Genomic DNA, 15,147 nt, shown 5'->3' with positions numbered 1-15,147 from the left:
CCTTGATAAAGTCGACGATGGTATGATCTGTCACAAACTGCGTGGTCTCGGCATAGGCGGGAAACTTGGAGAGTGGCTGCACACAACTTCCTAAAAGAGAGAAAACAGGCAGTGTGAGCAATGGAGCCACCTCCAAGGAAACGCAAATAACAAGTGGTGTCCCACAGGGCACTGTCTTGGGGCCACTGATGTTCATAGTGGCCCTTTCAGACATGCCTTCAGTTGCTACGATGACCACCCTTGCTAGCTATGCAGATGACACAAAGTCTCCCACGCAATACAAAACCCTGAAAATATTGCGCATCTGCAACATGAGCTGGACACAATATACAGGTGGGCTGAGGACAACACATGCAGTTTAATGCAGGTAAGTTCCAGGCCCTGCGCTACTGGCACACAAAGGTAAATGACGTGAAGACTGGATACACTGGCCCAGGAAGAATTGCAATCCCTGAGTCAAAATCAGTGCGTGACCTGGGCATTGACATGAGCAATGATGCATCTTTCCAAATGCATATTGCTAATCTGGTGATAAAATGCAGACGGCTAGCGTGATGGATTCTCCGAACTTTCAGAACAAGAGAGAAGGAGACACTGATGGTCCTATGGAAAAACATCGTCCTCAGCCGCTTGGACTACTGCTCCCAACTTGGTCACCACACAATATAAAACAAACAGCAGAACTCGAAGCAACTCAGAATAGCTACACAAAGAAAATCGTCTCAATGCAAAATGTCAGCTACTGGGAAAGACTGAAGGTATTAAACCTCTTCTCCCTGGAGCGGAGGCGAGAGAGATATGCAGTGATATACATCTGGAAAATCCTGGAGGGTCTTGTCCCAAACTTTGGCATTCAAAGTTACTCCAACTGCAGAACGGGGCGCCGATGCGTGGTGCCAAGGATTCCAACATCACCATCAAAATACAGGTCCAGATACTGCAACAGCTTGGGTTTCAGAGGACCACAGCTCTTTAACATCCTCCCTAAATGCCTGAGAGACTTACATGGTGTGGATGTGGGTTTCTTTAAAACTAAACTGGATCTCTTCTTGTTGGGAGTCCCAGATGAACCTACCTCACGACAGGAGACACGGATGCGGGCAGCAGCATCGAACTCCCTTTTGATCAAGTGCCACGTATCAGAGGTGGATTCACAAAACTAGTGTAGCTCATTCAGTGGTGGTGCCCCAGCATGGCCGCGGCCTTCGGGCTAAAACATTTTTAAGGATTAAGGTTTTATACATATATAATATATATATATATATATACATATATATATACATATATATATACATATATATAATATATAATTATACATATATAATAGAAATATTAAAATTACTAAGTCTCTCTAAAAGAGAACAACGGCAGCGTTCCGGAAAAATATTAGTTATCGCCATACTAATATGGCATTCTTATAAAAATAAGAATAAAGCTGAGCTTATTAGCTCCATGAGGCCATCGCCGTAAGTTAGCTATTTGATACACAAACTGTATCCATATAACCTTTGAACAAGGGAGGTCAGTCGCTCCACACTACTTGGCCGGCAGCTACAGACGCGTTTCGGGGTATTGCCCCTTTTCAATGCAGCGTAGCCAAACCAGTAGCCAAATCTTAATATACATACATACATATATATATAATATATATATATATATTATTATTTATATAATAAATATATATATATATATTTTATTTTATTATATAGAAGGAGCTTCTACAGGACTAGAACTGTTTCATTCAAAAGAAATCATCAGGAAGCTAGTAGACAAGAGTTGTTTTGGCATTTATACATTTAGGCAGGTTTAAATGGGTGGTGGTGGGGGACTTTTTTGGGGGTAGGCATGGCGCAAAACTGTCATTATTAGGGGAGTGGTCAAAGGAATCGGTGGTAAAGTAGATAAAAGAATAAATAAAAGAATAAAAAAGTATAAATAGAAAAATAGAGTTTTAGGTAAGTAGGGAGACTCTCACTTGTACATCTACATATATATATATATACACATATATACACCCACATATTCACATATATCTATACATATACATACAAACCCACATATACATACATATATATATATATACATACATACACATACATATACATATATATATACATACATATACATATATATACACATACCCATATATGTACACACAGATACACATATACATACATATACATACACATATGTATACCCACTCGCACATATATATACAAATGCATATACATGCACTCACATACACACACATTTTCTCTTATTTTAATTTTATTATTACTACTTTTGTTTATATCTTTATTTTTATCTTGACCGGTCAGCCGGTCTCAAGGGATGATCTAAAGATTCCGTTTATCTATCTACTTACTGATACGAACGCAAGCACTCACTCACGCCCACACACTCACACGTACACACATACACATATGCACACGCACGTGTTTTATTCATACACGCATACATCTACATACATTCACGTATGTTCACATACACGCTTACACATACATACCTCAACACACCCACAGAAGACTAGTCCATACATATACACTAATTAATATATATACACATATACATATACACATACATACATACACATACATACATATACATACACATATACATATATATATACATATACATACATATACATATACATTACACATATACATTCATACATATATACACATACACACATATATATACATATACATATATATACATATATATATACATATATATATATATTATATATATATATATATATATATATATATATATATATATATATATATATATATATGCGTACACGTACACACACACACACACGCGCATCTATATATACACACATATATATATATGTATATAAAGCTGAAGTTGTTGTATGGCAGGTTTGGTAGCCTTCAACTAACACTATCTCCTCTGAGACCCTGCGGTGCAAGTTGACCAAAATTGAGATGATAGAAGAAGGCTTGCTCTTCATTCCGTAGAAAATAAAATTCAAATCAGACCATGTTAACACCAAAAATTATTTACATCAAAAAGGTGCTTTTTTTCTATGAAAATCCCTACTTTTTACGATCTTTTGACTGCTGTGTCGCCATTTTATGGTGTATTTCAACCAGAAAAATGTTCACTTAAAGAGAATAATGAGCTACATAATGCAAAATTTTTACTTTTCAAAAATTCCAATTCTAAAGGGTCGAAACAAAGCCAAGCAACGCCGGGCGATACTGCTAGTATATATATACTGAACCTTCAGTCTTTTTATATGCTAGACCACTGGTGTGAAATCGATGTTAATTAAATTAATATCTAATTTCTCACCCTCATTTTAAATTTATATATATATATAAAATTAAATAAGGGTAGAAATTGATATTAATCAATTAAAACCAGTGGCCTAGCATATTTAAAAAATCCGAAGATTAAAAATTTTTTTACATACAAAATTTAGAGGATTGACCACCAAAAGTGGGCAGCCTGTATGCTAGATATAGATGCCAAAATCGCCATTTTCCACAAAGAATGTGGAAAATGACAATTTTGGCGTCTATATCTACCATAGAGGCTGTCCACTCTTAGTGGTCAATCCTCTAAATTTTGTGTATATATATATATATATATATATCATCATCATCATCATCATCATTTAGCGTCCGCTTTCCATGCTAGCATGGGTTGGACGGGTCAACTGGGGTCTGTGAAGCTGGAAGGCTTTGTCAGGCCCAGTCAGATCTGGCAGTGTTTCTACGGCTGGATGCCCTTCCTAACGCCAACCACTCCGCGAGTATAGTGGGTGTTTTTTACGTGCCACCTGCACGTATATATATATATATACATACATACATATATACATACATACATACACCCACACACACACGCATAGACATACCTAACACATATATACGCGAAAGCACTCATAAAGAGCCAACAAAAATTCATTTTATTCTATTGGGTTGTCCGGAAAGTTCATGCCGATTTTTAAAGGAAAGATAAAGGTCAATAAATACTTGGCATTACATTTTGTATTAACTAAATATTAACCATTTTGTTGCACAATGCGTCTCCATCTTTCCTTTAACTTGAAAATACCCTCTTCCCAGAATTGAGGTGGTTTTATGGCAAAGAATTTGTTAAGGTATCTTTTTACGTCATCCAAGGAATTGAAATTTTTACCATTAAGACTATTCTGCAGAGACCTGAATAAGTGGAAATCCAAAGGAGCAATATCTGGTGAATATGGAGGGTGGGATAACACATCCCAAGCTGCAGCAATTTTTGTCTGGTTCCCAAAGCATCAAGTGCCGAAAATGAACTTTCTTATCTTCCATTTTAAAGGGTTACAGAATTAACACAGATTATAGGAACATAAACCTTCTTCCACGAAAAGATAGCTTAGACAATGCTCTAAAGGGAGGTATAGTCAAATCCTATTTTATGGACTCAACCATGTTCTAAAATAAGTCGAAAGGTAAGCTACTATAAATCGGCACGAACTTTCCGGACAACCCAATATTTTTTTTTCCTCCTCTTTATTCGTCTGAAGTCCTGGAAATTCAAAGTGACAGAACTGTCGGTGGCCGCTGCAGTCAGCCAAGATGTAGCTCGGTGTCGCTATAATATGGCCATCAAGTAAGTCAGATATTGCAAACTTAATCAACGTTTTATTTAAGTTATCCATTAATATCTTGATTTTTTCGCTACATATATATTTGTTAACATTTAATATTGATTTCAACCTTTTTTGCCGTCACATTTACTATGTTTTAAAATGTATGTAAAGTGTGTTTTTATTTCGTTAAAGTTGTATAGGTCGAGGTGAGTCGTGTCAGAACGATGGAATTAAGTCTTAAGTCGGTGTTTAAACTAGTCTTTTGTGTGATACAAGGATATTAATTAATTAAGGAGTTAATCTGATACTGGAATTGGGTACTACTTGAGAACAGTGGTCCCGGTGCGCGCACTCGCGCATCCGCGCTAGCTAGTCGTGACTAATCGATCCTACGACTACCTAGCAAAGTAAATAAAACACAAAAATAATTTTTGTTAAACAAAGTAAATAACACAAAAACACAAAGTAAGGATCGACTAGTCACGACTAGCTAGCGCGGATACGCGAGTGCGCGCACCGGGACCGCTGTTCTCAAGTAGTACCCTGTATTTTTGCACAGTACTCTATTTCGTCTCATGAATTACTGTTGTTGAACCGCTTATAGGGTTTCTACTCATTTTGGTTGCATCATTCAGAGGTGTGTGCAAGCATAAACACACACAAATAAAATTTAGTATTAGAGGATCTTGATGCGAGCCACTGTAGCTCGCATTTAAATCTTGTAATGATTAAATACTTATTTCTCACTCGATGTAATAGTTTTGTTGATTCCACCAATAACGGAACAGTAATATATATATATATATATATATATATATTATATATATATATACACACACACACATATATGTATATATATTATATATATATATAATATATATATATATATATATATATTAGAGGGAAACTACTATGTGGACACCCTTATGCTAGAAATAGATCCGCTATGGTCTTAGTGGTAAGACTATAGCGGATCTATTTCTAGCATAAGGGTGTCCACATAGTGGTTTCCCTCTAACATATATATATATAATACAATTTTACTGAACCTTCAGTCTTTTTATATGCTAGGCCACTGGTGTGAAATCGATGTTAATTAAATTAATATCTAATTTCTCCCCCTCATTTTAAATTTATATATATACACACACACACATATATGTGCATACACACTGTGTGTATGTATTGTATATATTGCATTTTAAACTGTGTGCGTGTATGTATAGTATATAATTTATGTCAACCTGTGTGTATACATATTGTATATTGTTTTAAATTGTATATATTGAATGTTAATTTGATTAATTTTACTCAGTTTTATCTCAATTAAATTTTTTTTATTTCTCTTATTTTAGTTTTTTTTTTTTAGTAATAAATAGATGAAGGGTAGATAGAGCTCCTCTGTTTACCCAAGTCATTGCGAAGGCAGCTATCTAGGAGAAAGTAACTCTGAATTTAAATACTTCACTGCTGTCTTGTAGTTAGCCTTGCTCTTCTTTTTGGATCATGCTTTGTATTTTAGAGAGTGGGAATGGTTGCTGTGCAAAACTTTTCCTCGCTTTAAAAAGTGTCAAGCACTGGTATTGCTGGAGAGGTAAAAGAAATGGACATCTTGTATGTACATGGTTGGCCAGAGCTTAAAAAGGTACATCTAAACAATGAAAGTTGATATTGATAATGAAGCAAATGGCAAAAAGGGATATGGAACATTTTGTTCTGTGGTCTGGCCCGGCAAGTGTCCCAGAGCACCATAGCCTGGATCTGGTCATCATCCTACAACTGTGAGTAAACTCAGGTTAAGATGCAAACCTATGAATATAGGATGTTGGAATGTTCGAACGCTATTAGACAGTGATTGTCTGAAATCTTGTCCAGAAAGAAGATCTGCACTTATTGCAAAAGAGTTACAGCGATATGATATGGATGTTGTAGTGTTAGCCGAAGCAAGAATTCATGGAAAGGGGAATTTCATAGAGAAATTTGCTGGGTATCATTTACTTTGGAGCGTTAGAGAGAATGAGGAGTGGGATTTGCTATCAAAACAACTCTGGTTTTAAAACTTGAGGAATTCATCATCATTGTTCGACTGTGGTCGAGACAATGGAATTTACTATGCTACACCAGACTTGAGGAACTACCATGTGGTCATTCTGATGGTTTGATGTCTTTAAGACTTCCATTAAGAAAAGATCACTATACAACACTCATAAGTGCATATGCTCCATCTATGAATTCATCAGAGGATGATAAACTTGCCTACCATCTATCACTTACAGAAATTTTATGCAGTATCCCCCATGATGACAAAGTTGTCATTTTGGGTGATTTTAATGCTCGTGTTGGTGCAGTTTGGGAGACTTGGAGTGTCTTAGGAAAGCATGGGGTTGGGAGTTCCAACAGTAATGGTTTACTACTGTTACAAATGTGCATAGAGATGGATTTGTGTGTCATGAATACAATGTTTCAACTAAAGAATAAGTATAAAACGACATGGATGCACCCTGGTTCTAAGAAATGGCATCTTATAGATTACATCCTCACCAGGAAATGAGTTAATAGGGACTTTGCTATTGTACGAGTGATGCATGGTGCAGAGTGCTGGACTGACCATAGGCTTTTGAGTGCCAATGTTGTCAAGCCTAAGGTTAGAGCAAATGACAAGTTACCTAAATGGATTGATGTCAATAAACTTAAGATACTGTCAATACATAATGAGTTTGTGAGTGAGATAAATAATTTGTCCTGTGATGGAGGTTGGAAGTCATTTCAGAGAAAGAGTATATGAGGCTTGTAGTAACATTCTTGGCTTTGCTGAAAAAAAGGATCGAGATTGGTTTGACGATAATGCTGAAGAAATTAGTCTTAGAAGAGAAGCGAAAGGCATTTAACATCTTGCAAAATGTTGACATGTCAGCGAACAGGACAGTGGCTATATGTTTCAAGGCAGTAAAAGCAACAGTGCAGAGGAAGCTACGGATGATGCAGGAAAATTGGTGGAGTGATCGTGATCGTTGCCAGAGCGGCTATCTGGCCTCGGTGCTGGTGGCACGTAAAAGACACCATTCAAGCATGATCGTTACCAGCATCGCCTTACTGGCACCTGTGCCGGTGGCATGTGTAAAAGATTCGAGTGAGGTTTTTGCCAGTACCGCCTGACTAGCTCCGTGCCGGTGGTACGTAAAAAGCACCCACTACACTCTCGGAGTGGTTGGCGTTAGGAAGGGCATCCAGCTGTAGAAACTCTGCCAGATCAAGATTGAAGCCTGGTGCAGCCATCTGGTTCGCCAGCCCTCAGTCAAAATCGTCCAACTCATGCTAGCATGTAAAGCGGACATTAAACAATGATAGCCAAACAACCTCTCTTCTTTTTGTTATGGAGATTTTAAACACAAGGGTTACTGTTTGGGGGAGGTCTTATTTCTTTACTGTTATTTTGGATATTGCATTTTTCTTTTTTTTTCTGCTGACTTGTATTATATGGTCTTTGACTCAATTCAGCAGTGCCAAACCAAAAGTATAGAAACTATTATTTCACTTCAATGGTGTTGGCTAATGTATTGATATTGATATTAACTTCACCACACACACACACATTCAACTCAATAATAATAATAACAACAACAACAACAACAAACACTAAAGATGGTGCTATGGCCTTTTCTTTGATTATATCTTTCTTGCTTATTTAAATTCAGTTCAATGCACACTTGCCTTGAACCAACCATTTCTCTTTGTGTGTGTTCTTGATAAGCATTTAGAACAAGTAGTTTTACACCAATTACACTATTTTTTAATTTTTTTCCAGCCCAGGTCAAACACTATAGTTTAAAGGCCATGGACTGAAGATGTGAATTTTCCGAGGCCTCTCCCCCACCCCCCTTTGCAAGCACGCATATTTTTTGTCATATTCGTTTAGAGGAAATTGTTTTTCACCTATTACACTCTTCCTTTTTTTTTTTTTTTGTTTTTATGACCGGGTCAAACGCTTTAGTTTAACCAAAAATTCAACTTTCTGTGTTAGAAAATATGGTATAGATTTTGATTACTTGAAAACTTCAATGGATATGTAACATTCCATATTATTTTCATATGTTTTTACTTTTCAGTTTGACAAGCTGACACCCTACAGGATGCCAAAGAAATTTCAAGGAGAGAACAGCAAGGCGTTCAAGCTCGTGTACGTAAAGAAGCTAAACGCCAAGAAGAAATACAACGGAAAAATAAGGAAGCTGAGGACAAGCTTTGGGAGGACATGATATAAAATTCAGCCCGTAAGCAACAGAGAAAAGTAAGTTATTGGAAGTTTCAAACACATTGTCGTCATTGTCATTTAACAACCACTTTTCTATGCACACACATAAATATATATTTATTGGGTTTTGCAGTTTCTCTTTCTCACAAGGTTTTGCTGGCTCCAGGCTATTACAAGACACCTGCCCATTGTGCCATGCCAGTGAGACTGAATCTGAGACCATATGGTAGAGAAGGAATCACAAAGCTATGCCTGTACCCATCACATATTTATATAACTGCTAAGCAAATTCTTCAGTTAGAAATGATCCCTTTTTGTATGATTAATAAGAAACACAGAGGCTCTAGCATGGATATGTAGTTAAGAAGTTTGCCTCTCCACCACATGGTTCCGGGTTCAGTCCCACTGCAGGCACTTTGGGCAAGTGTCTTCTACTATAGCCCCAAGTTGACCAAAGCCTTGTGAGTAGATTTCATAAACAAAAACTGAAAGAAGCCTATTGTGTGTGTATAGATATATATGTGTGAGGATTTGTATATCCATCATCTTCATGTGTGTTCTTTCATTGGTTGCAACTGTAGTGTGTAGCCATTTTCAAATAGTAACGCCAAGTTGTGGTAGCTGGCAATATGACGTAATGTCGTATTGCCAAAGAAATATGATTGTCGATTTTCCATTGGTTAATATAACTGCTCATATAGGAATTCTAAAAGTTAGTTAAAGAATATTTTTATGTGATTTTGATACTTTAAAGTCAAGTTGAGCAGTTATAAAAACCCTGGATTTTGGGAAAAACTTCAGTGTTTGTGGGATGTAACTAAACTCCATGACACTCACTCCTTTGAGACATTGGTTATTTTTTATGCCGTGTCCATGAAATATCCAACAAGACTTGTTTGAATTGTTGAAATTTAATATAGCTAGAATGAGGAATTAGTTAGCTAAAATATATAGTCGTAATTCTCTACGACAAAAATTACTTTTCTTCAAAATGTATATAAATATTAAAATTGCTATATGTATATAATAAAATAATGTAGAAATTATTTTCTCTTTCTTCACGTTCTTCAATTTATTAATGAGTGTATTTCTGTAATTATTAAACTATATTTTATATATTATGTATTTGGCTTCATATTATGCTAGGGAACGACCGTGCAGTGTTCTTAAGGAGACATTTATTGCGAACTCCTTACGTGCGGTTGTCTAAACCCTACACAACCAATGGAATTTCTGATGGTGTCATCTAATTTTCAGTTCTCTCCATAAACATCCCAGGTTGTTTGTTGTGTGATTCACTGAAAGATTATTACCTCACTTGAAAACAAACTGAGGTTGGCAACTGGAAGTGCATCTGGTTGTAGAAAACTTTTCCCCAACATACTTCCATCTAACCCGTGCAAGTATAGAAAATTTGACATAAAAATGATGACAGTTATGAGATGATGTATTTATGTCTTCACTTTTGAGACAATATTTTTATTAATTTTTTTTGTTCTCTGTAAAATCTGTTCACAAATCATTAGTCTGTAAGTTATTTTAAGACTGAAGCTTAAAATAAATGGAAATTGTAGTTGTGATCCCTGTGTTGGTGGCACGTAAAAAGCACCAATCGATTGCGGACGTTGCCAGCCTTGCCTGGCACGTAAAAAGCACCCACTACACTCATGGAGTGTTTGGAGTTAGGAAGGGCATCCAGCTGTAGAAACACTGCCAGATCAGACTGGAGCCTGATGCTGCCTCCTGGCTTCCAAGACCCCGGTTGAAACGTCCAATCTATGCTAGCATGGAAAACAGACGTTAAACGATGATGATGATGATAATGAAGCATTCTGTTTATGAATGGAAATACGTACTACTTTCACCAGAACACACGACATGGCTGTAAGGTTAAGGCATTTTGGCATTAGGAAGGGCATCCAGCTGTAAAAGTCATGCCAAAGACAATGCTTGATAGCATCTTCTGACCTGTTGGGTCTTGTAAAATGTTCAATCCATACCAGTATGGTATATGGGCACTAAATGATGATATCTCTCTATATATATATATCAACAGCAAAATGTGTGTGTGTGTGTGTGTATGAACTTTTTGGCAGTTGTTTTCAACCATATTATTAGATTTCTCAAACCTTGTTTGTGGAATTTGGTGGGGAGAGACTGTACAGAAACTTACTGTCTGTTAGGCAATAATGGAGGAATTCAAGACAGGATGCCCCTGGGAGCTCCTCTATGCTGATGACCTTGCTCTAATTGCTGAGTCATTATCAGAACTGGAGAAGAAGTTTCAGGTGTGGAAGCATGGTTTAGAATCGAAGGGCCTTAGAGTCAACCTAGCTAAAACCAAAGTCGTAATAAGTAGGAAGGTAGACAAATCACAAACGCCTTCAGGTAGATGGCCCTGCTCGATCTGTAGAAAAGGTGTAGGTAGAAATTCTAAGATGCACCAAGTGTAAGCTATGGACACATAAGAGGTGCAGCAATGTCATAGGAAGGCTAACTAGGAAGATGGTTTTTGTATGTGGCAGATGCTCGGGAGCATTAACCTCTGAAAATCTGCAGAAAACAACTTCCGTCACTTTCCAGGGGGAAAAACTAGAAGTAGTTGATAGCTTCCGTTATCTTGGTGACCAAGTCAGTAGTGGGGGTGGGTGTGCTGAAAGGTGTAATGGCTAGAGTAAGAATAGCCTGGGCAAAGTTTAGGGAGCTCTTACCTCTGTTGGTGACTAAAGGCCTCTCGCTCAGAGTAAAAGGCAGACTGTATGACGCATGTGTACGAACAGCCATGCTACATGGCAGTGAAACATGGGCCGTGCTGACTGCAAGGACATGCGTAAGCTCGCGAGAAATGAAGCTAGTATGCTCCGTTGGATGTGTAATGTCAGTGTTCATAGTCGACAGAGTGTAAGTACCTTGAGAGAAAAGTTGGACCTAAGAGGCATCAGATGTTGTGTGCAAGAGAGACGATTGCGCTGGTATGGTCATGTGGCGAGAATGGATGAAGATAGGTGTGTGAAAAAGTGCCACACCCTGGCAGTTGATGGGACCTGTGGAAGAGGTAGACCCAGGTTTTCCTGGGTCGAGGTGGTGAAGCACGACCTTCGAACTCTAGGTCTCACCAAGGAAATGACCAGAGACCGAGACCTATGGAAGTATGCTGTGCGTGAGAAGACCCGGCAAGACCAGTGAGAACAATCAAAATCAAATCATATATCAGAAAGCAGGGGTTAAGTGACCCATCCATTTCGTGTCCGCTGTCAGCCTCGTCTGGCACCCGTGTCGGTGATACGTAAAAGCACCATTCGCTCGTGGCCGTTTGCCAGCTCTGTCTGGCCCCCATGTCGGTGGCACGTAAAAGCACCATCCAGCCTCGCCTGGCCCCGTGCCAGTGACACGTAAAAGCACCATCCGTTCGTGTCCGTTGCCAGCATCGCCTGGCCCCGTGCCGGTGACACGTAAAAGCACCATCCGTTCGTGGCCGTTCGCCAGCTCTGTCTGGCACCTGTGCAAGTGGCACGTAAAAACCACCCACTACACTCGCGGAGTGGTTGGCGTTAGGAAGGGCATCCAGCCGTAGAAACACTGCCAGATCTGACTGGGCCTGACGAAGCCTTCCAGCTTCACAGACCCCAGTTGACCCGTCCAACCCATGCTAGCATGGAAAGCGGACGCTAAATGATGATGATGATGAATGTCCATTTATCACACTGGCATGGTTTGACAGTGGCACCAAGCTCCATTGTCTGCTTTGGCATGATTTCATGGTTGGATGCCCTTCCTAATGCCAACAGTTTTACAGAGTGTGCTGGGTGCTTTTTATGTGGTGCCAGCTTTTTATGTAGCACTGGAATGGGTGCCTTTTATTTTGCAAATTGCTTTTTTTTTTACATGATGCTGGCACAGGGCATATGTCTAAAATACATATATACTAGCACTATGACCCAGCGCTGTTGAGTCCAGTGCTACTCGAGCATATTTGGTCTACCATGAAAATCCTGTTCTCTTGTCATTCACTTGGTCTAACTCGTTAATTATTCCCTGCATTTCTCAAATCAAAAAAGCTTGCACGTTTGAAAGCCAAAACACATGATAACTCGTCTTCGCAAAACACAAAAATGTGCAGTCATACAGACTGTCTGCAAATGCGCAAGTGCATCCAACTGTCAGGTGTAAAATTATCTCCGTCCAATCAAAAAACAGACATTTTGCCATTTATAGATATAGAGATTTTAAGCAAACGTTTAGAAATTCTCTGAGAAACTGGAAAATCCAGAAATCTGGGACAGTTCTGGTCCTAAATTGGATAAATTGGTCTGGTACCGTATTGAGTTGTGATACATAACAAAGGGAGAGAAATGCAGAGTTTTAAAGAGTTATTTCCCTTGCTATGGTTTAATATCTTCTGATTAGACTCCTGGATTAAGTGAGTTACGTCCCTTGTATTAAAGACTTTTGTTGGCTGAAAGTGTATCGATCTTTTCAAATGGCTTTCGGGGATAAGTGGGAAATGAAAAGATCTTCACAACCACCCTTGGACGGTTTTGAATGACCATAGAAAGTTTGAGCCCTCTAACTGAAAAATTGCGGATTTGTATAAAGGACACACACATTTTGCTGTTGATATATATAGAGATATCATCATTTAGTGCCCATATAGCAAACTGGTATGGGTTGAACATTTTACAAGATCCAACAGGTCAGAAGATGCTATCAAGCATTGCCTTTGGCATGACTTTTACAGCTGGATGCCCTTCGTAATGCCAACCCCTTACAGAGTGTATTGAGTGCTTTTGTGTGTCACTGGCACAAGTGTGGTCACCAAGTATACACACTTTCATTTGAGCAGTAAAATGGTTGGGATTAGGAAGGGTATTCAGTCGTAGGAACCTTGTCAAAGCAGATATCAGAGCTTGGTGCAGTAATCTGACTTGTTAGTTCCTGTCAAACTGTCCAACCCTTGCCAGCATCCTTCGTGTCCGATGGCATCACTTGTCTCCAACAATTCGGTGCGACACCAGTGCAGAATCACCTCCCTCCGACAAATCATCCTAACGAGACGTCTGCGTTGGCTGGGTCATGCCCTCCGTCATCACCCAGGAGAATTCATCTACGAAGCAATTGCCCAAGCTCCCCTTCAGGGTTGGCGAAAGCGATGTGGTGGTCAATGAAAAACCTGGCTGATGACAGTCAAGGCTAATCTGGAACTCAACCTAGACCCCTATATCTACAGCGTTCGCTGCTGGAATAAGGAGTGGTTGGAGATCACGTTGTCATTAGCCTCAAATTGCCAAGTCTAGTCAGCGTTTGTGAGAGATGCAGCACTGAGAATGAATGAAGCCAGCTCAACCCACCCCGGGTGAATGCTGTCTCTACTACTCTACTACTTGCCAGCATGGAAAATGGACATTAAATGATAATGATAATATATACAACATTCCCTTTTATAAATTTTACTATCCTTTCTTCTTTTACATCTGTTTCTTTTAAAAGGTGATTATATAACTTATCATTTTGTAATCCTTCTATTCCAATCTCTGCCTTTCAACATAGTCCTTCGTATTCTATTTTATTGACTCTCAAAAAAATCTTCTTTTCTCTGTACTTGTTATTTGTTAAAATACTTTTCCTTTCTGCTCCTTTTTTTATATTCTATTCATAATCATTCTTTCCTTTTGCAAATCTCCCTCTGTTGTTGGACTACCATGATGTTTTTCTAGGAGAGATTATAACTATGATAAAATAATGAAAATAATATGTACTAAGCAAGTGAGTACTATTATACAAAGAAATAATTATACGTAGAATATAAAAATTATTAGAATTGGGAATCAAATGTGAAAATATTATCAAGGGGCTAGCAGAAAACTACCCGCATTATCCATATTTGGTCCAAAAATCTTAACACTAGAAAATTTTCGCTTTGGAACATGATAAAAATAATAATAAGGCAGAAATATATGAAAAATGGATTAACTTAACACCATTAATTCTGCCACACAAACTACAAATCAAACCAATCCCAGAAGAACATGAACAGCAAAGAAAACTTTGGGAGAAATTAGCGCTAAAAAAATGAAACTAGAGATTGAGTTACTTAAACTCAGAGCATTGAATAATGAACAAAAATATAAAACAACCAAGAAATGCACACCGAACTCATTAAATATGCTGATGAACAACTTTTGGAAAGTGTTTTAAAATTATGGAAAGACAGCTGTGAGTCAGAAGAAATAAAGTCCCTGTAATGATGGGAAAACTGTGTTAATTTCTTCCTTAGTTATGAAGCTCA

The 15,147-nt window shown here is 38.2% G+C and overlaps 1 protein-coding gene across 1 annotated transcript in view; it reads left to right on the top strand.

The window, feature by feature from the left end:
* Positions 1–4,476: 4,476 nt before the first annotated feature.
* LOC115230430 (coiled-coil domain-containing protein 124) overlaps positions 4,477–15,147 on the top strand; it is a 36,004-nt gene continuing 25,333 nt past the window's right edge. The window contains exons 1-2 of the mRNA XM_029800624.2: positions 4,477–4,629; positions 8,716–8,897. The gene's annotated coding sequence lies outside the window, so the exon portion shown is untranslated. The remainder of the gene's footprint in view (positions 4,630–8,715; positions 8,898–15,147) is intronic.

The sequence above is a fragment of the Octopus sinensis genome, unplaced genomic scaffold (genome assembly GCF_006345805.1).
Source record: "Octopus sinensis unplaced genomic scaffold, ASM634580v1 Contig15547, whole genome shotgun sequence".
NCBI classification, from domain to species: domain Eukaryota; kingdom Metazoa; phylum Mollusca; class Cephalopoda; order Octopoda; family Octopodidae; genus Octopus; species Octopus sinensis.
This window is presented reverse-complemented; position numbering and strand designations above follow the sequence as displayed.